The sequence below is a fragment of the Carassius carassius genome, chromosome 46 (assembly GCF_963082965.1).
Source record: "Carassius carassius chromosome 46, fCarCar2.1, whole genome shotgun sequence".
NCBI lineage: Eukaryota > Metazoa > Chordata > Actinopteri > Cypriniformes > Cyprinidae > Carassius > Carassius carassius.
In genome coordinates this window covers 11,246,557-11,270,581 of record NC_081800.1, presented here as the reverse complement: position 1 = coordinate 11,270,581, position 24,025 = coordinate 11,246,557, and the positions used below count along the sequence as shown (strand labels likewise).

General features: G+C 40.5%; 23 non-coding genes across 23 annotated transcripts; all 23 read left to right on the top strand.

The window, feature by feature from the left end:
• Positions 1–204: 204 nt before the first annotated feature.
• On the top strand, positions 205–298 carry trnai-uau (transfer RNA isoleucine (anticodon UAU)). Its single transcript has 2 exons — positions 205–242; positions 263–298. It is a non-coding gene; the product is annotated as a tRNA-Ile (tRNA).
• An 833-nt stretch (positions 299–1,131) lies between these two features.
• Positions 1,132–1,225, top strand: trnai-uau (transfer RNA isoleucine (anticodon UAU)). The gene is made up of 2 exons: positions 1,132–1,169; positions 1,190–1,225. It is a non-coding gene; the product is annotated as a tRNA-Ile (tRNA).
• Positions 1,226–2,984: 1,759 nt separating this feature from the next.
• Positions 2,985–3,078, top strand: trnai-uau (transfer RNA isoleucine (anticodon UAU)). Its single transcript has 2 exons — positions 2,985–3,022; positions 3,043–3,078. It is a non-coding gene; the product is annotated as a tRNA-Ile (tRNA).
• An 828-nt stretch (positions 3,079–3,906) lies between these two features.
• On the top strand, positions 3,907–4,000 carry trnai-uau (transfer RNA isoleucine (anticodon UAU)). The gene is made up of 2 exons: positions 3,907–3,944; positions 3,965–4,000. It is a non-coding gene; the product is annotated as a tRNA-Ile (tRNA).
• Positions 4,001–4,831: 831 nt separating this feature from the next.
• trnai-uau (transfer RNA isoleucine (anticodon UAU)) lies at positions 4,832–4,925 on the top strand. Its single transcript has 2 exons — positions 4,832–4,869; positions 4,890–4,925. It is a non-coding gene; the product is annotated as a tRNA-Ile (tRNA).
• An 831-nt stretch (positions 4,926–5,756) lies between these two features.
• On the top strand, positions 5,757–5,850 carry trnai-uau (transfer RNA isoleucine (anticodon UAU)). Its single transcript has 2 exons — positions 5,757–5,794; positions 5,815–5,850. It is a non-coding gene; the product is annotated as a tRNA-Ile (tRNA).
• An 833-nt stretch (positions 5,851–6,683) lies between these two features.
• Positions 6,684–6,777, top strand: trnai-uau (transfer RNA isoleucine (anticodon UAU)). Its single transcript has 2 exons — positions 6,684–6,721; positions 6,742–6,777. It is a non-coding gene; the product is annotated as a tRNA-Ile (tRNA).
• An 833-nt stretch (positions 6,778–7,610) lies between these two features.
• Positions 7,611–7,704, top strand: trnai-uau (transfer RNA isoleucine (anticodon UAU)). The gene is made up of 2 exons: positions 7,611–7,648; positions 7,669–7,704. It is a non-coding gene; the product is annotated as a tRNA-Ile (tRNA).
• Positions 7,705–8,536: 832 nt separating this feature from the next.
• trnai-uau (transfer RNA isoleucine (anticodon UAU)) lies at positions 8,537–8,630 on the top strand. The gene is made up of 2 exons: positions 8,537–8,574; positions 8,595–8,630. It is a non-coding gene; the product is annotated as a tRNA-Ile (tRNA).
• An 833-nt stretch (positions 8,631–9,463) lies between these two features.
• Positions 9,464–9,557, top strand: trnai-uau (transfer RNA isoleucine (anticodon UAU)). Its single transcript has 2 exons — positions 9,464–9,501; positions 9,522–9,557. It is a non-coding gene; the product is annotated as a tRNA-Ile (tRNA).
• Positions 9,558–10,390: 833 nt separating this feature from the next.
• On the top strand, positions 10,391–10,484 carry trnai-uau (transfer RNA isoleucine (anticodon UAU)). The gene is made up of 2 exons: positions 10,391–10,428; positions 10,449–10,484. It is a non-coding gene; the product is annotated as a tRNA-Ile (tRNA).
• A 1,892-nt stretch (positions 10,485–12,376) lies between these two features.
• Positions 12,377–12,470, top strand: trnai-uau (transfer RNA isoleucine (anticodon UAU)). The gene is made up of 2 exons: positions 12,377–12,414; positions 12,435–12,470. It is a non-coding gene; the product is annotated as a tRNA-Ile (tRNA).
• A 1,650-nt stretch (positions 12,471–14,120) lies between these two features.
• On the top strand, positions 14,121–14,214 carry trnai-uau (transfer RNA isoleucine (anticodon UAU)). The gene is made up of 2 exons: positions 14,121–14,158; positions 14,179–14,214. It is a non-coding gene; the product is annotated as a tRNA-Ile (tRNA).
• An 833-nt stretch (positions 14,215–15,047) lies between these two features.
• On the top strand, positions 15,048–15,141 carry trnai-uau (transfer RNA isoleucine (anticodon UAU)). Its single transcript has 2 exons — positions 15,048–15,085; positions 15,106–15,141. It is a non-coding gene; the product is annotated as a tRNA-Ile (tRNA).
• An 833-nt stretch (positions 15,142–15,974) lies between these two features.
• trnai-uau (transfer RNA isoleucine (anticodon UAU)) lies at positions 15,975–16,068 on the top strand. The gene is made up of 2 exons: positions 15,975–16,012; positions 16,033–16,068. It is a non-coding gene; the product is annotated as a tRNA-Ile (tRNA).
• Positions 16,069–16,895: 827 nt separating this feature from the next.
• Positions 16,896–16,989, top strand: trnai-uau (transfer RNA isoleucine (anticodon UAU)). Its single transcript has 2 exons — positions 16,896–16,933; positions 16,954–16,989. It is a non-coding gene; the product is annotated as a tRNA-Ile (tRNA).
• An 833-nt stretch (positions 16,990–17,822) lies between these two features.
• On the top strand, positions 17,823–17,916 carry trnai-uau (transfer RNA isoleucine (anticodon UAU)). The gene is made up of 2 exons: positions 17,823–17,860; positions 17,881–17,916. It is a non-coding gene; the product is annotated as a tRNA-Ile (tRNA).
• An 831-nt stretch (positions 17,917–18,747) lies between these two features.
• trnai-uau (transfer RNA isoleucine (anticodon UAU)) lies at positions 18,748–18,841 on the top strand. Its single transcript has 2 exons — positions 18,748–18,785; positions 18,806–18,841. It is a non-coding gene; the product is annotated as a tRNA-Ile (tRNA).
• Positions 18,842–19,674: 833 nt separating this feature from the next.
• Positions 19,675–19,768, top strand: trnai-uau (transfer RNA isoleucine (anticodon UAU)). The gene is made up of 2 exons: positions 19,675–19,712; positions 19,733–19,768. It is a non-coding gene; the product is annotated as a tRNA-Ile (tRNA).
• An 827-nt stretch (positions 19,769–20,595) lies between these two features.
• On the top strand, positions 20,596–20,689 carry trnai-uau (transfer RNA isoleucine (anticodon UAU)). Its single transcript has 2 exons — positions 20,596–20,633; positions 20,654–20,689. It is a non-coding gene; the product is annotated as a tRNA-Ile (tRNA).
• An 833-nt stretch (positions 20,690–21,522) lies between these two features.
• Positions 21,523–21,616, top strand: trnai-uau (transfer RNA isoleucine (anticodon UAU)). Its single transcript has 2 exons — positions 21,523–21,560; positions 21,581–21,616. It is a non-coding gene; the product is annotated as a tRNA-Ile (tRNA).
• An 831-nt stretch (positions 21,617–22,447) lies between these two features.
• On the top strand, positions 22,448–22,541 carry trnai-uau (transfer RNA isoleucine (anticodon UAU)). The gene is made up of 2 exons: positions 22,448–22,485; positions 22,506–22,541. It is a non-coding gene; the product is annotated as a tRNA-Ile (tRNA).
• An 833-nt stretch (positions 22,542–23,374) lies between these two features.
• trnai-uau (transfer RNA isoleucine (anticodon UAU)) lies at positions 23,375–23,468 on the top strand. The gene is made up of 2 exons: positions 23,375–23,412; positions 23,433–23,468. It is a non-coding gene; the product is annotated as a tRNA-Ile (tRNA).
• The last annotated feature ends 557 nt before the right edge of the window (positions 23,469–24,025 follow it).

Sequence of the window (24,025 nt, the reverse complement as noted above, 5' to 3'; positions counted from 1 at the left end):
AATTTGCTAATCAATGTCTTCAGGATCAATGAAAAATCACAGGTAGTTTTGTTTGATTAGGGTTGGAGCTAAACTCTGCAGGAAAGTGGATCTCCCGAGCCAGATTTGAGGATCACTGCTGTAATCAGAAAAAATTCATGGAACAACTTGAATGATAGATCTAACTAAAGACGATGGTGTTTGGAATTTTTTCAAGATCTAATAGCTCCAGTGGCGCAATCGGTTAGCGCGCGGTACTTATAAGACAGTACATAGCAGAGCAATGCCGAGGTTGTGAGTTCGAGCCTCACCTGGAATAAAATTTTAGAAAGCAAGAAGCATTTCAGTAGCTAATGAGAGTACAGGGGATAATAAAAAAGATCTGTTGGAAACCAGATTGCTTAGATCAGTTAGAAGAAAACTAATGGAACAACTTGAATGATAGGTCTAACTAAAGAACACGGTGTTGTTAATGCGGTTGTGGCGCAATCAGTCAGTGCCTGGTACTTGTAAAACAGCAGAGCAGTGCTGAGGTTATGAGTTTGAGCCTCACCTGGAGCAAGCCTTTAGAAAGCAAGTAGCTACATGGCATAATATAGACAGATTGCTGTATTCAGTTAGAAAAGCGGTTCCCAATTCCAGTCCGCAAGCCCCCCATCTTTGTGTGTTTTGCATGTCTCTATTTATTAACACAACTGTTTCAGATAATCAGCTTGTTAGTAGTGTGCTTCGTGCATGAACTTCACGCGATCCATGTGTCATACAGTGTTATCGTGGCCACGGTGTGTCAAGAGACAAGCATGAAGCATTTCAGTAGGCTCAAAGTTCATTGGATAATATAAAAGATCTGTTGTATACAAGATTGCTGTAATCCAGTGATCCTCAAATTCAGCTGGCGAGATCAACTTTCCTGCAGTGTTTAGCTCTAACCCTAATCAAACACATCTGAAATTGCTAATCAATGTCTTCAGGATCAATGAAAAATCACAGGTAGTTTTGTTTGATTAGGGTTGGAGCTAAACTCTGCAGGAAAGTGGATCTCCCGAGCCAGATTTGAGGATCACTGCTGTAATCAGAAAAAATTAATGGAACAACTTGAATGATAGATCTAACTAAAGACGATCGTGTTTGGAATTCTTTCAAGATCTAATAGCTCCAGTGGCGCAATCGGTTAGCGCGCGGTACTTATAAGACAGTACATAGCAGAGCAATGCCGAGGTTGTGAGTTCGAGCCTCACCTGGAGCAAACTTTTAGAAAGCAAGAAGCATTTCTGTAGCTAATGAGAGTACAGGGGATAATAAAAAAGATCTGTTGGAAACCAGATTGCTTAGATCAGTTAGAAGAAAACTAATGGAACAACTTGAATGATAAGTCTAACTAAAGAACACGGTGTTGTTAATGTGGTTGTGGTGCAATCAGTCATTGCCTGGTTCTTGTAAAACAGCAGAGCAGTGCTGAGGTTATGAGTTTGAGCCTCACCTGGAGCAAGTCTTTAGAAAGCAAGTAGCTACATGGCATAATATAAACAGATTGCTGTAATCAGTTAGAACAGCGGTTCCCAATTCCAGTCCGCAAGCCCCCCATCTTTGTGTGTTTTGCATGTCTCTATTTATTAACACAACTGTTTCAGATAATCAGCTTGTTAGTAGTGTGCTTCGTGCATGAACCTCACGCGATCCATGTGTCATACAGTGTTATCGTGGCCGCGGTGTGTCAAGAGACAAGCATGAAGCATTTCAGTAAGCTCAAAGTTCATTGGATAATATAAAAGATCTGTTGTATACAAGATTGCTGTAATCCAGTGATCCTCAAATTCAGCTGGCGAGACCAACTTTCCTGCAGTGTTTAGCTCTAACCCTAATCAAACACATCTGAATTTGCTAATCAATGTCTTCAGGATCAATGAAAAATCACAGGTAGTTTTGTTTGATTAGGGTTGGAGCTAAACTCTGCAGGAAAGTGGATCTCCCGAGCCAGATTTGAGGATCACTGCTGTAATCAGAAAAAATTAATGGAACAACTTGAATGATAGATCTAACTAAAGACGATGGTGTTTGGAATTTTTTCAATATCTAATAGCTCCAGTGGCGCAATCGGTTAGCGCGCGGTACTTATAAGACAGTACATAGCAGAGCAAGGCCGAGGTTATGAGTTCGAGCCTCACCTGGAACAAAATTTTAGAAAGCAAGAAGCATTTCAGTAGCTAATGAGAGTACAGGGGATAATAAAAAAGATCTGTTGGAAACCAGATTGCTTAGATCAGTTAGAAGAAAACTAATGGAACAACTTGAATGATAAGTCTAACTAAAGAACACGGTGTTGTTAATGTGGTTGTGGCGCAATCAGTCATTGCCTGGTACTTGTAAAACAGCAGAGCAGTGCTGAGGTTATGAGTTTGAGCCTCACCTGGAGCAAGGCTTTAGAAAGCAAATAGCTACATGGGATAATATAAACAGATTGCTGTAATCAGTTAGAACAGCGGTTCCCAATTCCAGTCCGCGAGCCCCCCATCTTTGTGGTTTTGCATGTCTCTCTTTATTAACACAACTGTTTCAGATAATCAGCTTGTTAGTAGGGTGCTTCGTGCATGAACTTCACGCGATCCATGTGTCATACAGTGTTATCGTGGCCGCGGTGTGTCAAGAGACAAGAATAAAGCATTTCAGTAGGCTCAAAGTTCATTGGATAATATAAAAGATCTGTTGTATACAAGATTGCTGTAATCCAGTGATCCTCAAATTCAGCTGGCGAGATCAACTTTCCTGCAGTGTTTAGCTCTAACCCTAATCAAACACATCTGAATTTGCTAATCAATGTCTTCAGGATCAATGAAAAATCACAGGTAGTTTTGTTTGATTAGGGTTGGAGCTAAACTCTGCAGGAAAGTGGATCTCCCGAGCCAGATTTGAGGATCACTGCTGTAATCAGAAAAAAATCATGGAACAACTTGAATGATAGATCTAACTAAAGACGATGGTGTTTGGAATTTTTTCAAGATCTAATAGCTCCAGTGGCGCAATCGGTTAGCGCGCGGTACTTATGAGACAGTACATAGCAGAGCAATGCCGAGGTTGTGAGTTCGAGCCTCACCTGGAACAAAATTTTAGAAAGCAAGAAGCATTTCAGTAGCTAATGAGAGTACAGGGGATAATAAAAAAGATCTGTTGGAAACCAGATTGCTTAGATCAGTTAGAAGAAAACTAATGGAACAACTTGAATGATAAGTCTAACTAAAGAACACGGTGTTGTTAATGTGGTTGTGGTGCAATCAGTCATTGCCTGGTACTTGTAAAACAGCAGAGCAGTGCTGAGGTTATGAGTTTGAGCCTCACCTGGAGCAAGGCTTTAGAAAGCAAATAGCTACATGGGATAATATAAACAGATTGCTGTAATCAGTTAGAACAGTGGATTCCAGTCCGCGAGCCTCCCATCTTTGTGTGTTTTGCATGTCTCTCTTTGTTAACACAACTGTTTCAGATAAGCAGCTTGTTAGTAGTCTGCTTCGTGCATGAATTTCATGTGATCCATGTGTCATACAGTGTTATCGTTGCCGCGGTGTGTCAAGAGACAAGCATGAAGCATTTCAGTAGGCTCAAAGTTCATTGGATAATATAAAACATCTGTTGTATACAAGATTGCTGTAATCCAGTGGTCCTCAAGTTCAGCTGGCAAGATCAACTTTCCTGCAGTATTTAGCTCTAACCCTAATCAAACACATCTGAATTTGCTAATCAATGTCTTCAGGATCAATAGAAAATCACAGGTAGTTTTGTTTGATTAGGGTTGGAGCTAAACTCTGCAGGAAAGTGGATCTCCCGAGCCAGATTTGAGGATCACTGCTATAATCAGAAAAAAAATCATGGAACAACTTGAATGATAGATCTAACTAAAGACGATGGTGTTTGGAATTTTTTCAAGATCTAATAGCTCCAGTGGCGCAATCGGTTAGCGCGCGGTACTTATAAGACAGTACATAGCAGAGCAATGCTGAGGTTGTGAGTTCGAGCCTCACCTGGAGCAAAATTTTAGAAAGCAAGAAGCATTTCAGTAGCTAATGAGAGTACAGGGGATAATAAAAAAGATCTGTTGTAAACCAGATTGCTTAGATCAGTTAGAAGAAAACTAATGGAACAACTTGAATGATAAGTCTAACTAAAGAACACGGTGTTGTTAATGTGGTTGTGGCGCAATCAGTCATTGCCTGGTACTTGTAAAACAGCAGAGCAGTGCTGAGGTTATGAGTTTGAGCCTCACCTGGAGTAAGGCTTTAGAAAGCAAATAGCTACATGGGATAATATAAACAGATTGCTGTAATCAGTTAGAACAGCGGTTCCCAATTCCAGTCCGCGAGCCCCCCATCTTTGTGTGTTTTGCATGTCTCTATTTATTAACAACTGTTTCAGATAATCAGCTTGTTAGTAGTGTGCTTCGTGCATGAACCTCACGCGATCCATGTGTCATACAGTGTTATCGTGGCCGCGGTGTGTCAAGAGACAAGCATGAAGCATTTCAGTAGGCTCAAAGTTCATTGGATAATATAAAAGATCAGTTGTATACAAGATTGCTGTAATCCAGTGATCCTCAAATTCAGCTGGCGAGATCAACTTTCCTGCAGTGTTTAGGTCTAACCCTAATCAAACACATCTGAATTTGCTAATCAATGTCTTCAGGATCAATGAAAAATCACAGGTAGTTTTGTTTGATTAGGGTTGGAGCTAAACTCTGCAGGAAAGTGGATCTCCCGAGCCAGATTTGAGGATCACTGCTGTAATCAGAAAAAATTAATGGAACAACTTGAATGATAGATCTAACTAAAGACGATGGTGTTTGGAATTTTTTCAAGATCTAATAGCTCCAGTGGCGCAATCGGTTAGCGCGAGGTACTTATAAGACAGTACATAACAGAGCAATGCCGAGGTTGTGAGTTCGAGCCTCACCTGGAACAAAATTTTAGAAAGCAAGAAGCATTTCAGTAGCTAATGAGAGTACAGGGGATAATAAAAAAGATCTGTTGGAAACCAGATTGCTTAGATCAGTTAGAAGAAAACTAATGGAACAACTTGAATGATAAGTCTAACTAAAGAACACGGTGTTGTTAATGTGGTTGTGGCGCAATCAGTCATTGCCTGGTACTTGTAAAACAGCAGAGCAGTGCTGAGGTTATGAGTTTGAGCCTCACCTGGAGTAAGGCTTTAGAAAGCAAATAGCTACATGGGATAATATAAACAGATTGCTGTAATCAGTTAGAACAGCGGTTCCCAATTCCAGTCCGCGAGCCCCCCATCTTTGTGTGTTTTGCATGTCTCTATTTATTAACAACTGTTTCAGATAATCAGCTTGTTAGTAGTGTGCTTCGTGCATGAACCTCACGCGATCCATGTGTCATACAGTGTTATCGTGGCCGCGGTGTGTCAAGAGACAAGCATGAAGCATTTCAGTAGGCTCAAAGTTCATTGGATAATATAAAAGATCAGTTGTATACAAGATTGCTGTAATCCAGTGATCCTCAAATTCAGCTGGCGAGATCAACTTTCCTGCAGTGTTTAGGTCTAACCCTAATCAAACACATCTGAATTTGCTAATCAATGTCTTCAGGATCAATGAAAAATCACAGGTAGTTTTGTTTGATTAGGGTTGGAGCTAAACTCTGCAGGAAAGTGGATCTCCCGAGCCAGATTTGAGGATCACTGCTGTAATCAGAAAAAATTAATGGAACAACTTGAATGATAGATCTAACTAAAGACGATGGTGTTTGGAATTTTTTCAAGATCTAATAGCTCCAGTGGCGCAATCGGTTAGCGCGCGGTACTTATAAGACAGTACATAGCAGAGCAATGCCGAGGTTGTGAGTTCGAGCCTCACCTGGAACAAAATTTTAGAAAGCAAGAAGCATTTCAGTAGCTAATGAGAGTACAGGGGATAATAAAAAAGATCTGTTGGAAACCAGATTGCTTAGATCAGTTAGAAGAAAACGAATGGAACAACTTGAATGATAAGTCTAACTAAAGAACACGGTGTTGTTAATGTGGTTGTGGCGCAATCAGTCATTGCCTGGTACTTGTAAAACAGCAGAGCAGTGCTGAGGTTATGAGTTTGAGCCTCACCTGGAGCAAGGCTTTAGAAAGCAAATAGCTACATGGGATAATATAAACAGATTGCTGTAATCAGTTAGAACAGCGGTTCCCAATTCCAGTCCGCGAGCCCCCCATCTTTGTGTGTTTTGCATGTCTCTCTTTATTAACACAACTGTTTCAGATAATCAGCTTGTTAGTAGGGTGCTTCGTGCATGAACTTCACGCGATCCATGTGTCATACAGTGTTATCGTGGCCGCGGTGTGTCAAGAGACAAGAATAAAGCATTTCAGTAGGCTCAAAGTTCATTGGATAATATAAAAGATCTGTTGTATACAAGATTGCTGTAATCCAGTGATCCTCAAATTCAGCTGGCGAGATCAACTTTCCTGCAGTGTTTAGCTCTAACCCTAATCAAACACATCTGAATTTGCTAATCAATGTCTTCAGGATCAATGAAAAATCACAGGTAGTTTTGTTTGATTAGGGTTGGAGCTAAACTCTGCAGGAAAGTGGATCTCCCGAGCCAGATTTGAGGATCACTGCTGTAATCAGAAAAAAATCATGGAACAACTTGAATGATAGATCTAACTAAAGACGATGGTGTTTGGAATTTTTTCAAGATCTAATAGCTCCAGTGGCGCAATCGGTTAGCGCGCGGTACTTATAAGACAGTACATAGCAGAGCAATGCCGAGGTTGTGAGTTCGAGCCTCACCTGGAACAAAATTTTAGAAAGCAAGAAGCATTTCAGTAGCTAATGAGAGTACAGGGGATAATAAAAAAGATCTGTTGGAAACCAGATTGCTTAGATCAGTTACAAGAAAACTAATGGACCAACTTGAATGATAAGTCTAACAAAAAAATACGGTGTTGTTAATGCGGTTGTGGTGCAATCAGTCAGTGCCTGGTTCTTGTAAAACAGCAGAGCAGTGCTGAGGTTATGAGTTTGAGCCTCACCTGGAGCAAGTCTTTAGAAAGCAAGTAGCTACATGGCATAATATAAACAGATTGCTGTAATCAGTTAGAACAGCGGTTCCCAATTCCAGTCCGCAAGCCCCCCATCTTTGTGTGTTTTGCATGTCTCTATTTATTAACACAACTGTTTCAGATAATCAGCTTGTTAGTAGTGTGCTTCGTGCATGAACCTCAAACGATCCATGTGTCATACAGTGTTATCGTGGCCACGGTGTGTCAAGAGACAAGCATGAAGCATTTCAGTAGGCTCAAAGTTCATTGGATAATATAAAAGATCTGTTGTATACAAGATTGCTGTAATCCAGTGATCCTCAAATTCAGCTGGCGAGATCAACTTTCCTGCAGTGTTTAGCTTTAACCCTAATCAAACACATCTGAAATTGCTAATCAATGTCTTCAGGATCAATGAAAAATCACAGGTAGTTTTGTTTGATTAGGGTTGGAGCTAAACTCTGCAGGAAAGTGGATCTCCCGAGCCAGATTTGAGGATCACTGCTGTAATCAGAAAAAACTAATGGAACAACTTGAATGATAGATCTAACTAAAGACGATGGTGTTTGGAATTTTTTCAATATCTAATAGCTCCAGTGGCGCAATCGGTTAGCGCGCGGTACTTATAAGACAGTACATAGCAGAGCAATGCCGAGGTTATGAGTTCGAGCCTCACCTGGAACAAAATTTTAGAAAGCAAGAAGCATTTCAGTAGCTAATGAGAGTACAGGGGATAATAAAAAAGATCTGTTGGAAACCAGATTGCTTAGATCAGTTAGAAGAAAACTAATGGAACAACTTGAATGATAAGTCTAACTAAAGAACATGGTGTTGCTAATGCGGTTGTGGCGCAATCAGTCATTGCCTGGTACTTGTAAAACAGCAGAGCAGTGCTGAGGTTATGAGTTTGAGCCTCACCTGGAGCAAGGCTTTAGAAAGCAAATAGCTACATGGGATAATATAAACAGATTGCTGTAATCAGTTAGAACAGCGGTTCCCAATTCCAGTCCGCGAGCCCCCCATCTTTGTGGTTTTGCATGTCTCTCTTTATTAACACAACTGTTTCAGATAATCAGCTTGTTAGTAGGGTGCTTCGTGCATGAACTTCACGCGATCCATGTGTCATACAGTGTTATCGTGGCCGCGGTGTGTCAAGAGACAAGAATAAAGCATTTCAGTAGGCTCAAAGTTCATTGGATAATATAAAAGATCTGTTGTATACAAGATTGCTGTAATCCAGTGATCCTCAAATTCAGCTGGCGAGATCAACTTTCCTGCAGTGTTTAGCTCTAACCCTAATCAAACACATCTGAATTTGCTAATCAATGTCTTCAGGATCAATGAAAAATCACAGGTAGTTTTGTTTGATTAGGGTTGGAGCTAAACTCTGCAGGAAAGTGGATCTCCCGAGCCAGATTTGAGGATCACTGCTGTAATCAGAAAAAATTAATGGAACAACTTGAATGATAGATCTAACTAAAGACGATGGTGTTTGGAATTCTTTCAAGATCTAATAGCTCCAGTGGCGCAATCGGTTAGCGCGCGGTACTTATAAGACAGTACATAGCAGAGCAATGCCGAGGTTGTGAGTTCGAGCCTCACCTGGAGCAAACTTTTAGAAAGCAAGAAGCATTTCTGTAGCTAATGAGTGTACAGGGGATAATAAAAAAGATCTGTTGGAAACCAGATTGCTTAGATCAGTTAGAAGAAAACTAATGGAACAACTTGAATGATAAGTCTAACTAAAGAACACGGTGTTGTTAATGTGGTTGTGGTGCAATCAGTCATTGCCTGGTACTTCTAAAACAGCAGAGCAGTGCTGAGGTTATGAGTTTGAGCCTCACCTGGAGCAAGCCTTTAGAAAGCAAGTAGCTACATGGCATAATATAGACAGATTGCTGTATTCAGTTAGAAAAGCGGTTCCCAATTCCAGTCCGCAAGCCCCCCATCTTTGTGTGTTTTGCATGTCTCTATTTATTAACACAACTGTTTCAGATAATCAGCTTGTTAGTAGTGTGCTTCGTGCATGAACTTCACGCGATCCATGTGTCATACAGTGTTATTGTGGCCGCGGTGTGTCAAGAGACAAGCATGAAGCATTTCAGTAAGCTCAAAGTTCATTGGATAATATAAAAGATCTGTTGTATACAAGATTGCTGTAATCCAGTGATCCTCAAATTCAGCTGGCGAGATCAACTTTCCTGCAGTATTTAGCTCTAACCCTAATCAAACACAACTGAATTTGCTAATCAATGTCTTCAGGATCAATGAAAAATCACAGGTAGTTTTGTTTGATTAGGGTTGGAGCTAAACTCTGCAGGAAAGTGGATCTCCCGAGCCAGATTTGAGGATCACTGCTGTAATCAGAAAAAATTCATGGAACAACTTGAATGATAGATCTAACTAAAGACGATGGTGTTTGGAATTTTTTCAAGATCTAATAGCTCCAGTGGCGCAATCGGTTAGCGCGCGGTACTTATAAGACAGTACATAGCAGAGCAATGCCGAGGTTGTGAGTTCGAGCCTCACCTGGAATAAAATTTTAGAAAGCAAGAAGCATTTCAGTAGCTAATGAGAGTACAGGGGATAATAAAAAAGATCTGTTGGAAACCAGATTGCTTAGATCAGTTAGAAGAAAACTAATGGAACAACTTGAATGATAGGTCTAACTAAAGAACACGGTGTTGTTAATGCGGTTGTGGCGCAATCAGTCAGTGCCTGGTACTTGTAAAACAGCAGAGCAGTGCTGAGGTTATGAGTTTGAGCCTCACCTGGAGCAAGCCTTTAGAAAGCAAGTAGCTACATGGCATAATATAGACAGATTGCTGTATTCAGTTAGAAAAGCGGTTCCCAATTCCAGTCCGCAAGCCCCCCATCTTTGTGTGTTTTGCATGTCTCTATTTATTAACACAACTGTTTCAGATAATCAGCTTGTTAGTAGTGTGCTTCGTGCATGAACTTCACGCGATCCATGTGTCATACAGTGTTATCGTGGCCACGGTGTGTCAAGAGACAAGCATGAAGCATTTCAGTAGGCTCAAAGTTCATTGGATAATATAAAAGATCTGTTGTATACAAGATTGCTGTAATCCAGTGATCCTCAAATTCAGCTGGCGAGATCAACTTTCCTGCAGTGTTTAGCTCTAACCCTAATCAAACACATCTGAAATTGCTAATCAATGTCTTCAGGATCAATGAAAAATCACAGGTAGTTTTGTTTGATTAGGGTTGGAGCTAAACTCTGCAGGAAAGTGGATCTCCCGAGCCAGATTTGAGGATCACTGCTGTAATCAGAAAAAATTAATGGAACAACTTGAATGATAGATCTAACTAAAGACGATCGTGTTTGGAATTCTTTCAAGATCTAATAGCTCCAGTGGCGCAATCGGTTAGCGCGCGGTACTTATAAGACAGTACATAGCAGAGCAATGCCGAGGTTGTGAGTTCGAGCCTCACCTGGAGCAAACTTTTAGAAAGCAAGAAGCATTTCTGTAGCTAATGAGAGTACAGGGGATAATAAAAAAGATCTGTTGGAAACCAGATTGCTTAGATCAGTTAGAAGAAAACTAATGGAACAACTTGAATGATAAGTCTAACTAAAGAACACGGTGTTGTTAATGTGGTTGTGGTGCAATCAGTCATTGCCTGGTTCTTGTAAAACAGCAGAGCAGTGCTGAGGTTATGAGTTTGAGCCTCACCTGGAGCAAGTCTTTAGAAAGCAAGTAGCTACATGGCATAATATAAACAGATTGCTGTAATCAGTTAGAACAGCGGTTCCCAATTCCAGTCCGCAAGCCCCCCATCTTTGTGTGTTTTGCATGTCTCTATTTATTAACACAACTGTTTCAGATAATCAGCTTGTTAGTAGTGTGCTTCGTGCATGAACCTCACGCGATCCATGTGTCATACAGTGTTATCGTGGCCGCGGTGTGTCAAGAGACAAGCATGAAGCATTTCAGTAAGCTCAAAGTTCATTGGATAATATAAAAGATCTGTTGTATACAAGATTGCTGTAATCCAGTGATCCTCAAATTCAGCTGGCGAGACCAACTTTCCTGCAGTGTTTAGCTCTAACCCTAATCAAACACATCTGAATTTGCTAATCAATGTCTTCAGGATCAATGAAAAATCACAGGTAGTTTTGTTTGATTAGGGTTGGAGCTAAACTCTGCAGGAAAGTGGATCTCCCGAGCCAGATTTGAGGATCACTGCTGTAATCAGAAAAAATTAATGGAACAACTTGAATGATAGATCTAACTAAAGACGATGGTGTTTGGAATAAAATTTTAGAAAGCAAGAAGCATTTCAGTAGCTAATGAGAGTACAGGGGATAATAAAAAAGATCTGTTGGAAACCAGATTGCTTAGATCAGTTAGAAGAAAACGAATGGAACAACTTGAATGATAAGTCTAACTAAAGAACACGGTGTTGTTAATGTGGTTGTGGCGCAATCAGTCATTGCCTGGTACTTGTAAAACAGCAGAGCAGTGCTGAGGTTGTGAGTTCGAGCCTCACCTGGAATAAAATTTTAGAAAGCAAGAAGCATTTCAGTAGCTAATGAGAGTACAGGGGATAATAAAAAAGATCTGTTGGAAACCAGATTGCTTAGATCAGTTAGAAGAAAACTAATGGAACAACTTGAATGATAGGTCTAACTAAAGAACACGGTGTTGTTAATGCGGTTGTGGCGCAATCAGTCAGTGCCTGGTACTTGTAAAACAGCAGAGCAGTGCTGAGGTTATGAGTTTGAGCCTCACCTGGAGCAAGCCTTTAGAAAGCAAGTAGCTACATGGCATAATATAGACAGATTGCTGTATTCAGTTAGAAAAGCGGTTCCCAATTCCAGTCCGCAAGCCCCCCATCTTTGTGTGTTTTGCATGTCTCTATTTATTAACACAACTGTTTCAGATAATCAGCTTGTTAGTAGTGTGCTTCGTGCATGAACTTCACGCGATCCATGTGTCATACAGTGTTATCGTGGCCACGGTGTGTCAAGAGACAAGCATGAAGCATTTCAGTAGGCTCAAAGTTCATTGGATAATATAAAAGATCTGTTGTATACAAGATTGCTGTAATCCAGTGATCCTCAAATTCAGCTGGCGAGATCAACTTTCCTGCAGTGTTTAGCTCTAACCCTAATCAAACACATCTGAAATTGCTAATCAATGTCTTCAGGATCAATGAAAAATCACAGGTAGTTTTGTTTGATTAGGGTTGGAGCTAAACTCTGCAGGAAAGTGGATCTCCCGAGCCAGATTTGAGGATCACTGCTGTAATCAGAAAAAATTAATGGAACAACTTGAATGATAGATCTAACTAAAGACGATCGTGTTTGGAATTCTTTCAAGATCTAATAGCTCCAGTGGCGCAATCGGTTAGCGCGCGGTACTTATAAGACAGTACATAGCAGAGCAATGCCGAGGTTGTGAGTTCGAGCCTCACCTGGAGCAAACTTTTAGAAAGCAAGAAGCATTTCTGTAGCTAATGAGAGTACAGGGGATAATAAAAAAGATCTGTTGGAAACCAGATTGCTTAGATCAGTTAGAAGAAAACTAATGGAACAACTTGAATGATAAGTCTAACTAAAGAACACGGTGTTGTTAATGTGGTTGTGGTGCAATCAGTCATTGCCTGGTTCTTGTAAAACAGCAGAGCAGTGCTGAGGTTATGAGTTTGAGCCTCACCTGGAGCAAGTCTTTAGAAAGCAAGTAGCTACATGGCATAATATAAACAGATTGCTGTAATCAGTTAGAACAGCGGTTCCCAATTCCAGTCCGCAAGCCCCCCATCTTTGTGTGTTTTGCATGTCTCTATTTATTAACACAACTGTTTCAGATAATCAGCTTGTTAGTAGTGTGCTTCGTGCATGAACCTCACGCGATCCATGTGTCATACAGTGTTATCGTGGCCGCGGTGTGTCAAGAGACAAGCATGAAGCATTTCAGTAAGCTCAAAGTTCATTGGATAATATAAAAGATCTGTTGTATACAAGATTGCTGTAATCCAGTGATCCTCAAATTCAGCTGGCGAGACCAACTTTCCTGCAGTGTTTAGCTCTAACCCTAATCAAACACATCTGAATTTGCTAATCAATGTCTTCAGGATCAATGAAAAATCACAGGTAGTTTTGTTTGATTAGGGTTGGAGCTAAACTCTGCAGGAAAGTGGATCTCCCGAGCCAGATTTGAGGATCACTGCTGTAATCAGAAAAAATTAATGGAACAACTTGAATGATAGATCTAACTAAAGACGATGGTGTTTGGAATAAAATTTTAGAAAGCAAGAAGCATTTCAGTAGCTAATGAGAGTACAGGGGATAATAAAAAAGATCTGTTGGAAACCAGATTGCTTAGATCAGTTAGAAGAAAACGAATGGAACAACTTGAATGATAAGTCTAACTAAAGAACACGGTGTTGTTAATGTGGTTGTGGCGCAATCAGTCATTGCCTGGTACTTGTAAAACAGCAGAGCAGTGCTGAGGTTATGAGTTTGAGCCTCACCTGGAGCAAGGCTTTAGAAAGCAAATAGCTACATTGGATAATATAAACAGATTGCTGTAATCAGTTAGAACAGCGGTTCCCAATTCCAGTCCGCGAGCCCCCCATCTTTGTGTGTTTTGCATGTCTCTCTTTATTAACACAACTGTTTCAGATAATCAGCTTGTTAGTAGGGTGCTTCGTGCATGAACTTCACGCGATCCATGTGTCATACAGTGTTATCGTGGCCGCGGTGTGTCAAGAGACAAGAATAAAGCATTTCAGTAGGCTCAAAATTCATTGGATAATATAAAAGATCTGTTGTATACAAGATTGCTGTAATCCAGTGATCCTCAAATTCAGCTGGCGAGATCAACTTTCCTGCAGTGTTTAGCTCTAACCCTAATCAAACACATCTGAATTTGCTAATCAATGTCTTCAGGATCAATGAAAAATCACAGGTAGTTTTGTTTGATTAGGGTTGGAGCTAAACTCTGCAGGAAAGTGGATCTCCCGAGCCAGATTTGAGGATCACTGCTGTAATCAGAAAAAAATCATGGAACAACTTGAATGATAGATCTAACTAAAGACGATGGTGTTTGGAATTTTTTCAAGATCTAATAGCTCCAGTGGCGCAATCGGTTAGCGCGCGGTACTTATAAGACAGTACATAGCAGAGCAATGCCGAGGTTGTGAGTTCGAGCCTCACCTGGAACAAAATTTTAGAAAGCAAGAAGCATTTCAGTAGCTAATGAGAGTACAGGGGATAATAAAAAAGATCTGTTGGAAACCAGATTGCTTAGATCAGTTACAAGAAAACTAATGGAACAACTTGAATGATAAGTCTAACAAAAAAATACGGTGTTGTTAATGCGGTTGTGGTGCAATCAGTCAGTGCCTGGTTCTTGTAAAACAGCAGAGCAGTGCTGAGGTTATGAGTTTGAGCCTCACCTGGAGCAAGTCTTTAGAAAGCAAGTAGCTACATGGCATAATATAAACAGATTGCTGTAATCAGTTAGAACAGCGGTTCCCAATTCCAGTCCGCAAGCCCCCCATCTTTGTGTGTTTTGCATGTCTCTATTTATTAACACAACTGTTTCAGATAATCAGCTTGTTAGTAGTGTGCTTCGTGCATGAACCTCAAACGATCCATGTGTCATACAGTGTTATCGTGGCCACGGTGTGTCAAGAGACAAGCATGAAGCATTTCAGTAGGCTCAAAGTTCATTGGATAATATAAAAGATCTGTTGTATACAAGATTGCTGTAATCCAGTGATCCTCAAATTCAGCTGGAGAGATCAACTTTCCTGCAGTGTTTAGCTTTAACCCTAATCAAACACATCTGAAATTGCTAATCAATGTCTTCAGGATCAATGAAAAATCACAGGTAGTTTTGTTTGATTAGGGTTGGAGCTAAACTCTGCAGGAAAGTGGATCTCCCGAGCCAGATTTGAGGATCACTGCTGTAATCAGAAAAAACTAATGGAACAACTTGAATGATAGATCTAACTAAAGACGATGGTGTTTGGAATTTTTTCAATATCTAATAGCTCCAGTGGCGCAATCGGTTAGCGCGCGGTACTTATAAGACAGTACATAGCAGAGCAATGCCAAGGTTATGAGTTCGAGCCTCACCTGGAACAAAATTTTAGAAAGCAAGAAGCATTTCAGTAGCTAATGAGAGTACAGGGGATAATAAAAAAGATCTGTTGGAAACCAGATTGCTTAGATCAGTTAGAAGAAAACTAATGGAACAACTTGAATGATAAGTCTAACTAAAGAACACGGTGTTGCTAATGCGGTTGTGGCGCAATCAGTCATTGCCTGGTACTTGTAAAACAGCAGAGCAGTGCTGAGGTTATGAGTTTGAGCCTCACCTGGAGCAAGGCTTTAGAAAGCAAATAGCTACATGGGATAATATAAACAGATTGCTGTAATCAGTTAGAACAGCGGTTCCCAATTCCAGTCCGCGAGCCCCCCATCTTTGTGTGTTTTGCATGTCTCTCTTTATTAACACAACTGTTTCAGATAATCAGCTTGTTAGTAGGGTGCTTCGTGCATGAACTTCACGCGATCCATGTGTCATACAGTGTTATCGTGGCCGCGGTGTGTCAAGAGACAAGAATAAAGCATTTCAGTAGGCTCAAAGTTCATTGGATAATATAAAAGATCTGTTGTATACAAGATTGCTGTAATCCAGTGATCCTCAAATTCAGCTGGCGAGATCAACTTTCCTGCAGTGTTTAGCTCTAACCCTAATCAAACACATCTGAATTTGCTAATCAATGTCTTCAGGATCAATGAAAAATCACAGGTAGTTTTGTTTGATTAGGGTTGGAGCTAAACTCTGCAGGAAAGTGGATCTCCCGAGCCAGATTTGAGGATCACTGCTGTAATCAGAAAAAAATCATGGAACAACTTGAATGATAGATCTAACTAAAGACGATGGTGTTTGGAATTTTTTCAAGATCTAATAGCTCCAGTGGCGCAATCGGTTAGCGCGCGGTACTTATGAGACAGTACATAGCAGAGCAATGCCGAGGTTGTGAGTTCGAGCCTCACCTGGAACAAAATTTTAGAAAGCAAGAAGCATTTCAGTAGCTAATGAGAGTACAGGGGATAATAAAAAAGATCTGTTGGAAACCAGATTGCTTAGATCAGTTAGAAGAAAACTAATGGAACAACTTGAATGATAAGTCTAACTAAAGAACACGGTGTTGTTAATGTGGTTGTGGTGCAATCAGTCATTGCCTGGTACTTCTAAAACAGCAGAGCAGTGCTGAGGTTATGAGTTTGAGCCTCACCTGGAGCAAGGCTTTAGAAAGCAAATAGCTACATGGGATAATATAAACAGATTGCTGTAATCAGTTAGAACAGCGGATTCCAGTCCGCGAGCCCCCCATCTTTGTGTGTTTTGCATGTCTCTCTTTGTTAACACAACTGTTTCAGATAAGCAGCTTGTTAGTAGTCTGCTTCGTGCATGAATTTCATGTGATCCATGTGTCATACAGTGTTATCGTTGCCGCGGTGTGTCAAGAGACAAGCATGAAGCATTTCAGTAGGCTCAAAGTTCATTGCATAATATAAAAGATCTGTTGTATACAAGATTGCTGTAATCCAGTGATCCTCAAATTCAGCTGGCGAGATCAACTTTCCTGCAGTGTTTAGCTCTAACCCTAATCAAACACATCTGAAATTGCTAATCAATGTCTTCAGGATCAATGAAAAATCACAGGTAGTTTTGTTTGATTGGGGTTGGAGCTAAACTCTGCAGGAAAGTGGATCTCCCGAGCCAGATTTGAGGATCACTGCTGTAATCAGAAAAAATTAATGGAACAACTTGAATGATAGATCTAACTAAAGACGATGGTGTTTGGAATTCTTTCAAGATCTAATAGCTCCAGTGGCGCAATCGGTTAGCGCGCGGTACTTATAAGACAGTACATAGCAGAGCAATGCCGAGGTTGTGAGTTCGAGCCTCACCTGGAGCAAACTTTTAGAAAGCAAGAAGCATTTCTGTAGCTAATGAGAGTACAGGGGATAATAAAAAAGATCTGTTGGAAACCAGATTGCTTAGATCAGTTAGAAGAAAACTAATGGAACAACTTGAATGATAAGTCTAACTAAAGAACACGGTGTTGTTAATGTGGTTGTGGTGCAATCAGTCATTGCCTGGTTCTTGTAAAACAGCAGAGCAGTGCTGAGGTTATGAGTTTGAGCCTCACCTGGAGCAAGTCTTTAGAAAGCAAGTAGCTACATGGCATAATATAAACAGATTGCTGTAATCAGTTAGAACAGCGGTTCCCAATTCCAGTCCGCAAGCCCCCCATCTTTGTGTGTTTTGCATGTCTCTATTTATTAACACAACTGTTTCAGATAATCAGCTTGTTAGTAGTGTGCTTTGTGCATGAATTTCATGTGATCCATGTGTCATACAGTGTTATCGTTGCCGCGGTGTGTCAAGAGACAAGCATGAAGCATTTCAGTAGGCTCAAAGTTCATTGGATAATATAAAAGATCTGTTGTATACAAGATTGCTGTAATCCAGTGATCCTCAAATTCAGCTGGCGAGATCAACTTTCCTGCAGTGTTTAGCTCTGACCCTAATCAAACACATCTGAAATTGCTAATCAATGTCTTCAGGATCAATGAAAAATCACAGGTAGTTTTGTTTGATTAGGGTTGGAGCTAAACTCTGCAGGAAAGTGGATCTCCCGAGCCAGATTTGAGGATCACTGCTGTAATCAGAAAAAATTAATGGAACAACTTGAATGATAGATCTAACTAAAGACGATGGTGTTTGGAATTCTTTCACGATCTAATAGCTCCAGTGGCGCAATCGGTTAGCGCGCGGTACTTATAAGACAGTACATAGCAGAGCAATGCCGAGGTTGTGAGTTCGAGCCTCACCTGGAGCAAACTTTTAGAAAGCAAGAAGCATTTCTGTAGCTAATGAGTGTACAGGGGATAATAAAAAAGATCTGTTGGAAACCAGATTGCTTAGATCAGTTAGAAGAAAACTAATGGAACAACTTGAATGATAAGTCTAACTAAAGAACACGGTGTTGTTAACGTGGTTGTGGTGCAATCAGTCATTGCCTGGTTCTTGTAAAACAGCAGAGCAGTGCTGAGGTTATGAGTTTGAGCCTCACCTGGAGCAAGTCTTTAGAAAGCAAGTAGCTACATGGCATAATATAAACAGATTGCTGTAATCAGTTAGAACAGCGGTTCCCAATTCCAGTCCGCAAGCCCCCCATCTTTGTGTGTTTTGCATGTCTCTATTTATTAACACAACTGTTTCAGATAATCAGCTTGTTAGTAGTGTGCTTCATGCATGAACCTCACGCGATCCATGTGTCATACAGTGTTATCGTGGCCGCGGTGTCAAGAGACAAGCATGAAGCATTTCAGTAAGCTCAAAGTTCATTGGATAATATAAAAGATCTGTTGTATACAAGATTGCTGTAATCCAGTGATCCTCAAATTCAGCTGGCGAGACCAACTTTCCTGCAGTGTTTAGCTCTAACCCTAATCAAACACATCTGAATTTGCTAATCAATGTCTTCAGGATCAATGAAAAATCACAGGTAGTTTTGTTTGATTAGGGTTGGAGCTAAACTCTGCAGGAAAGTGGATCTCCCGAGCCAGATTTGAGGATCACTGCTGTAATCAGAAAAAACTAATGGAACAACTTGAATGATAGATCTAACTAAAGACGATGGTGTTTGGAATTTTTTCAATATCTAATAGCTCCAGTGGCGCAATCGGTTAGCGCGCGGTACTTATAAGACAGTACATAGCAGAGCAATGCCAAGGTTATGAGTTCGAGCCTCACCTGGAACAAAATTTTAGAAAGCAAGAAGCATTTCAGTAGCTAATGAGAGTACAGGGGATAATAAAAAAGATCTGTTGGAAACCAGATTGCTTAGATCAGTTAGAAGAAAACTAATGGAACAACTTGAATGATAAGTCTAACTAAAGAACACGGTGTTGCTAATGCGGTTGTGGCGCAATCAGTCATTGCCTGGTACTTGTAAAACAGCAGAGCAGTGCTGAGGTTATGAGTTTGAGCCTCACCTGGAGCAAGGCTTTAGAAAGCAAATAGCTACATGGGATAATATAAACAGATTGCTGTAATCAGTTAGAACAGCGGTTCCCAATTCCAGTCCGCGAGCCCCTCATCTTTGTGTGTTTTGCATGTCTCTCTTTATTAACACAACTGTTTCAGATAATCAGCTTGTTAGTAGGGTGCTTCGTGCATGAACTTCACGCGATCCATGTGTCATACAGTGTTATCGTGGCCGCGGTGTGTCAAGAGACAAGAATAAAGCATTTCAGTAGGCTCAAAGTTCATTGGATAATATAAAAGATCTGTTGTATACAAGATTGCTGTAATCCAGTGATCCTCAAATTCAGCTGGCGAGATCAACTTTCCTGCAGTGTTTAGCTCTAACCCTAATCAAACACATCTGAATTTGCTAATCAATGTCTTCAGGATCAATGAAAAATCACAGGTAGTTTTGTTTGATTAGGGTTGGAGCTAAACTCTGCAGGAAAGTGGATCTCCCGAGCCAGATTTGAGGATCACTGCTGTAATCAGAAAAAAATCATGGAACAACTTGAATGATAGATCTAACTAAAGACGATGGTGTTTGGAATTTTTTCAAGATCTAATAGCTCCAGTGGCGCAATCGGTTAGCGCGCGGTACTTATGAGACAGTACATAGCAGAGCAATGCCGAGGTTGTGAGTTCGAGCCTCACCTGGAACAAAATTTTAGAAAGCAAGAAGCATTTCAGTAGCTAATGAGAGTACAGGGGATAATAAAAAAGATCTGTTGGAAACCAGATTGCTTAGATCAGTTAGAAGAAAACTAATGGAACAACTTGAATGATAAGTCTAACTAAAGAACACGGTGTTGTTAATGTGGTTGTGGTGCAATCAGTCATTGCCTGGTACTTCTAAAACAGCAGAGCAGTGCTGAGGTTATGAGTTTGAGCCTCACCTGGAGCAAGGCTTTAGAAAGCAAATAGCTACATGGGATAATATAAACAGATTGCTGTAATCAGTTAGAACAGCGGATTCCAGTCCGCGAGCCCCCCATCTTTGTGTGTTTTGCATGTCTCTCTTTGTTAACACAACTGTTTCAGATAAGCAGCTTGTTAGTAGTCTGCTTCGTGCATGAATTTCATGTGATCCATGTGTCATACAGTGTTATCGTTGCCGCGGTGTGTCAAGAGACAAGCATGAAGCATTTCAGTAGGCTCAAAGTTCATTGCATAATATAAAAGATCTGTTGTATACAAGATTGCTGTAATCCAGTGATCCTCAAATTCAGCTGGCGAGATCAACTTTCCTGCAGTGTTTAGCTCTAACCCTAATCAAACACATCTGAAATTGCTAATCAATGTCTTCAGGATCAATGAAAAATCACAGGTAGTTTTGTTTGATTGGGGTTGGAGCTAAACTCTGCAGGAAAGTGGATCTCCCGAGCCAGATTTGAGGATCACTGCTGTAATCAGAAAAAATTAATGGAACAACTTGAATGATAGATCTAACTAAAGACGATGGTGTTTGGAATTCTTTCAAGATCTAATAGCTCCAGTGGCGCAATCGGTTAGCGCGCGGTACTTATAAGACAGTACATAGCAGAGCAATGCCGAGGTTGTGAGTTCGAGCCTCACCTGGAGCAAACTTTTAGAAAGCAAGAAGCATTTCTGTAGCTAATGAGAGTACAGGGGATAATAAAAAAGATCTGTTGGAAACCAGATTGCTTAGATCAGTTAGAAGAAAACTAATGGAACAACTTGAATGATAAGTCTAACTAAAGAACACGGTGTTGTTAATGTGGTTGTGGTGCAATCAGTCATTGCCTGGTTCTTGTAAAACAGCAGAGCAGTGCTGAGGTTATGAGTTTGAGCCTCACCTGGAGCAAGTCTTTAGAAAGCAAGTAGCTACATGGCATAATATAAACAGATTGCTGTAATCAGTTAGAACAGCGGTTCCCAATTCCAGTCCGCAAGCCCCCCATCTTTGTGTGTTTTGCATGTCTCTATTTATTAACACAACTGTTTCAGATAATCAGCTTGTTAGTAGTGTGCTTTGTGCATGAATTTCATGTGATCCATGTGTCATACAGTGTTATCGTTGCCGCGGTGTGTCAAGAGACAAGCATGAAGCATTTCAGTAGGCTCAAAGTTCATTGGATAATATAAAAGATCTGTTGTATACAAGATTGCTGTAATCCAGTGATCCTCAAATTCAGCTGGCGAGATCAACTTTCCTGCAGTGTTTAGCTCTAACCCTAATCAAACACATCTGAAATTGCTAATCAATGTCTTCAGGATCAATGAAAAATCACAGGTAGTTTTGTTTGATTAGGGTTGGAGCTAAACTCTGCAGGAAAGTGGATCTCCCGAGCCAGATTTGAGGATCACTGCTGTAATCAGAAAAAATTAATGGAACAACTTGAATGATAGATCTAACTAAATACGATGGTGTTTGGAATTCTTTCAAGATCTAATAGCTCCAGTGGCGCAATCGGTTAGCGCGCGGTACTTATAAGACAGTACATAGCAGAGCAATGCCGAGGTTGTGAGTTCGAGCCTCACCTGGAGCAAACTTTTAGAAAGCAAGAAGCATTTCTGTAGCTAATGAGTGTACAGGGGATAATAAAAAAGATCTGTTGGAAACCAGATTGCTTAGATCAGTTAGAAGAAAACTAATGGAACAACTTGAATGATAAGTCTAACTAAAGAACACGGTGTTGTTAACGTGGTTGTGGTGCAATCAGTCATTGCCTGGTTCTTGTAAAACAGCAGAGCAGTGCTGAGGTTATGAGTTTGAGCCTCACCTGGAGCAAGTCTTTAGAAAGCAAGTAGCTACATGGCATAATATAAACAGATTGCTGTAATCAGTTAGAACAGCGGTTCCCAATTCCAGTCCGCAAGCCCCCCATCTTTGTGTGTTTTGCATGTCTCTATTTATTAACACAACTGTTTCAGATAATCAGCTTGTTAGTAGTGTGCTTCATGCATGAACCTCACGCGATCCATGTGTCATACAGTGTTATCGTGGCCGCGGTGTCAAGAGACAAGCATGAAGCATTTCAGTAAGCTCAAAGTTCATTGGATAATATAAAAGATCTGTTGTATACAAGATTGCTGTAATCCAGTGATCCTCAAATTCAGCTGGCGAGACCAACTTTCCTGCAGTGTTTAGCTCTAACCCTAATCAAACACATCTGAATTTGCTAATCAATGTCTTCAGGATCAATGAAAAATCACAGGTAGTTTTGTTTGATTAGGGTTGGAGCTAAACTCTGCAGGAAAGTGGATCTCCCGAGCCAGATTTGAGGATCACTGCTGTAATCAGAAAAAAATCATGGAACAACTTGAATGATAGATCTAACTAAAGACGATGGTGTTTGGAATTTTTTCAAGATCTAATAGCTCCAGTGGCGCAATCGGTTAGCGCGCGGTACTTATAAGACAGTACATAGCAGAGCAATGCCGAGGTTGTGAGTTCGAGCCTCACCTGGAACAAAATTTTAGAAAGCAAGAAGCATTTCAGTAGCTAATGAGAGTACAGGGGATAATAAAAAAGATCTGTTGGAAACCAGATTGCTTAGATCAGTTACAAGAAAACTAATGGAACAACTTGAATGATAAGTCTAACAAAAAAATACGGTGTTGTTAATGCGGTTGTGGTGCAATCAGTCAGTGCCTGGTTCTTGTAAAACAGCAGAGCAGTGCTGAGGTTATGAGTTTGAGCCTCACCTGGAGCAAGTCTTTAGAAAGCAAGTAGCTACATGGCATAATATAAACAGATTGCTGTAATCAGTTAGAACAGCGGTTCCCAATTCCAGTCCGCAAGCCCCCCATCTTTGTGTGTTTTGCATGTCTCTATTTATTAACACAACTGTTTCAGATAATCAGCTTGTTAGTAGGGTGCTTCGTGCATGAACTTCACGCGATCCATGTGTCATACAGTGTTATCGTGGCCGCGGTGTGTCAAGAGACAAGAATAAAGCATTTCAGTAGGCTCAAAGTTCATTGGATAATATAAAAGATCTGTTGTATACAAGATTGCTGTAATCCAGTGATCCTCAAATTCAGCTGGCGAGATCAACTTTCCTGCAGTGTTTAGCTCTAACCCTAATCAAACACATCTGAATTTGCTAATCAATGTCTTCAGGATCAATGAAAAATCACAGGTAGTTTTGTTTGATTAGGGTTGGAGCTAAACTCTGCAGGAAAGTGGATCTCCCGAGCCAGATTTGAGGATCACTGCTGTAATCAGAAAAAAATCATGGAACAACTTGAATGATAGATCTAACTAAAGACGATGGTGTTTGGAATTTTTTCAAGATCTAATAGCTCCAGTGGCGCAATCGGTTAGCGCGCGGTACTTATGAGACAGTACATAGCAGAGCAATGCCGAGGTTGTGAGTTCGAGCCTCACCTGGAACAAAATTTTAGAAAGCAAGAAGCATTTCAGTAGCTAATGAGAGTACAGGGGATAATAAAAAAGATCTGTTGGAAACCAGATTGCTTAGATCAGTTAGAAGAAAACTAATGGAACAACTTGAATGATAAGTCTAACTAAAGAACACGGTGTTGTTAATGTGGTTGTGGTGCAATCAGTCATTGCCTGGTACTTCTAAAACAGCAGAGCAGTGCTGAGGTTATGAGTTTGAGCCTCACCTGGAGCAAGGCTTTAGAAAGCAAATAGCTACATGGGATAATATAAACAGATTGCTGTAATCAGTTAGAACAGCGGATTCCAGTCCGCGAGCCCCCCATCTTTGTGTGTTTTGCATGTCTCTCTTTGTTAACACAACTGTTTCAGATAAGCAGCTTGTTAGTAGTCTGCTTCGTGCATGAATTTCATGTGATCCATGTGTCATACAGTGTTATCGTTGCCGCGGTGTGTCAAGAGACAAGCATGAAGCATTTCAGTAGGCTCAAAGTTCATTGGATAATATAAAAGATCTGTTGTATACAAGATTGCTGTAATCCAGTGATCC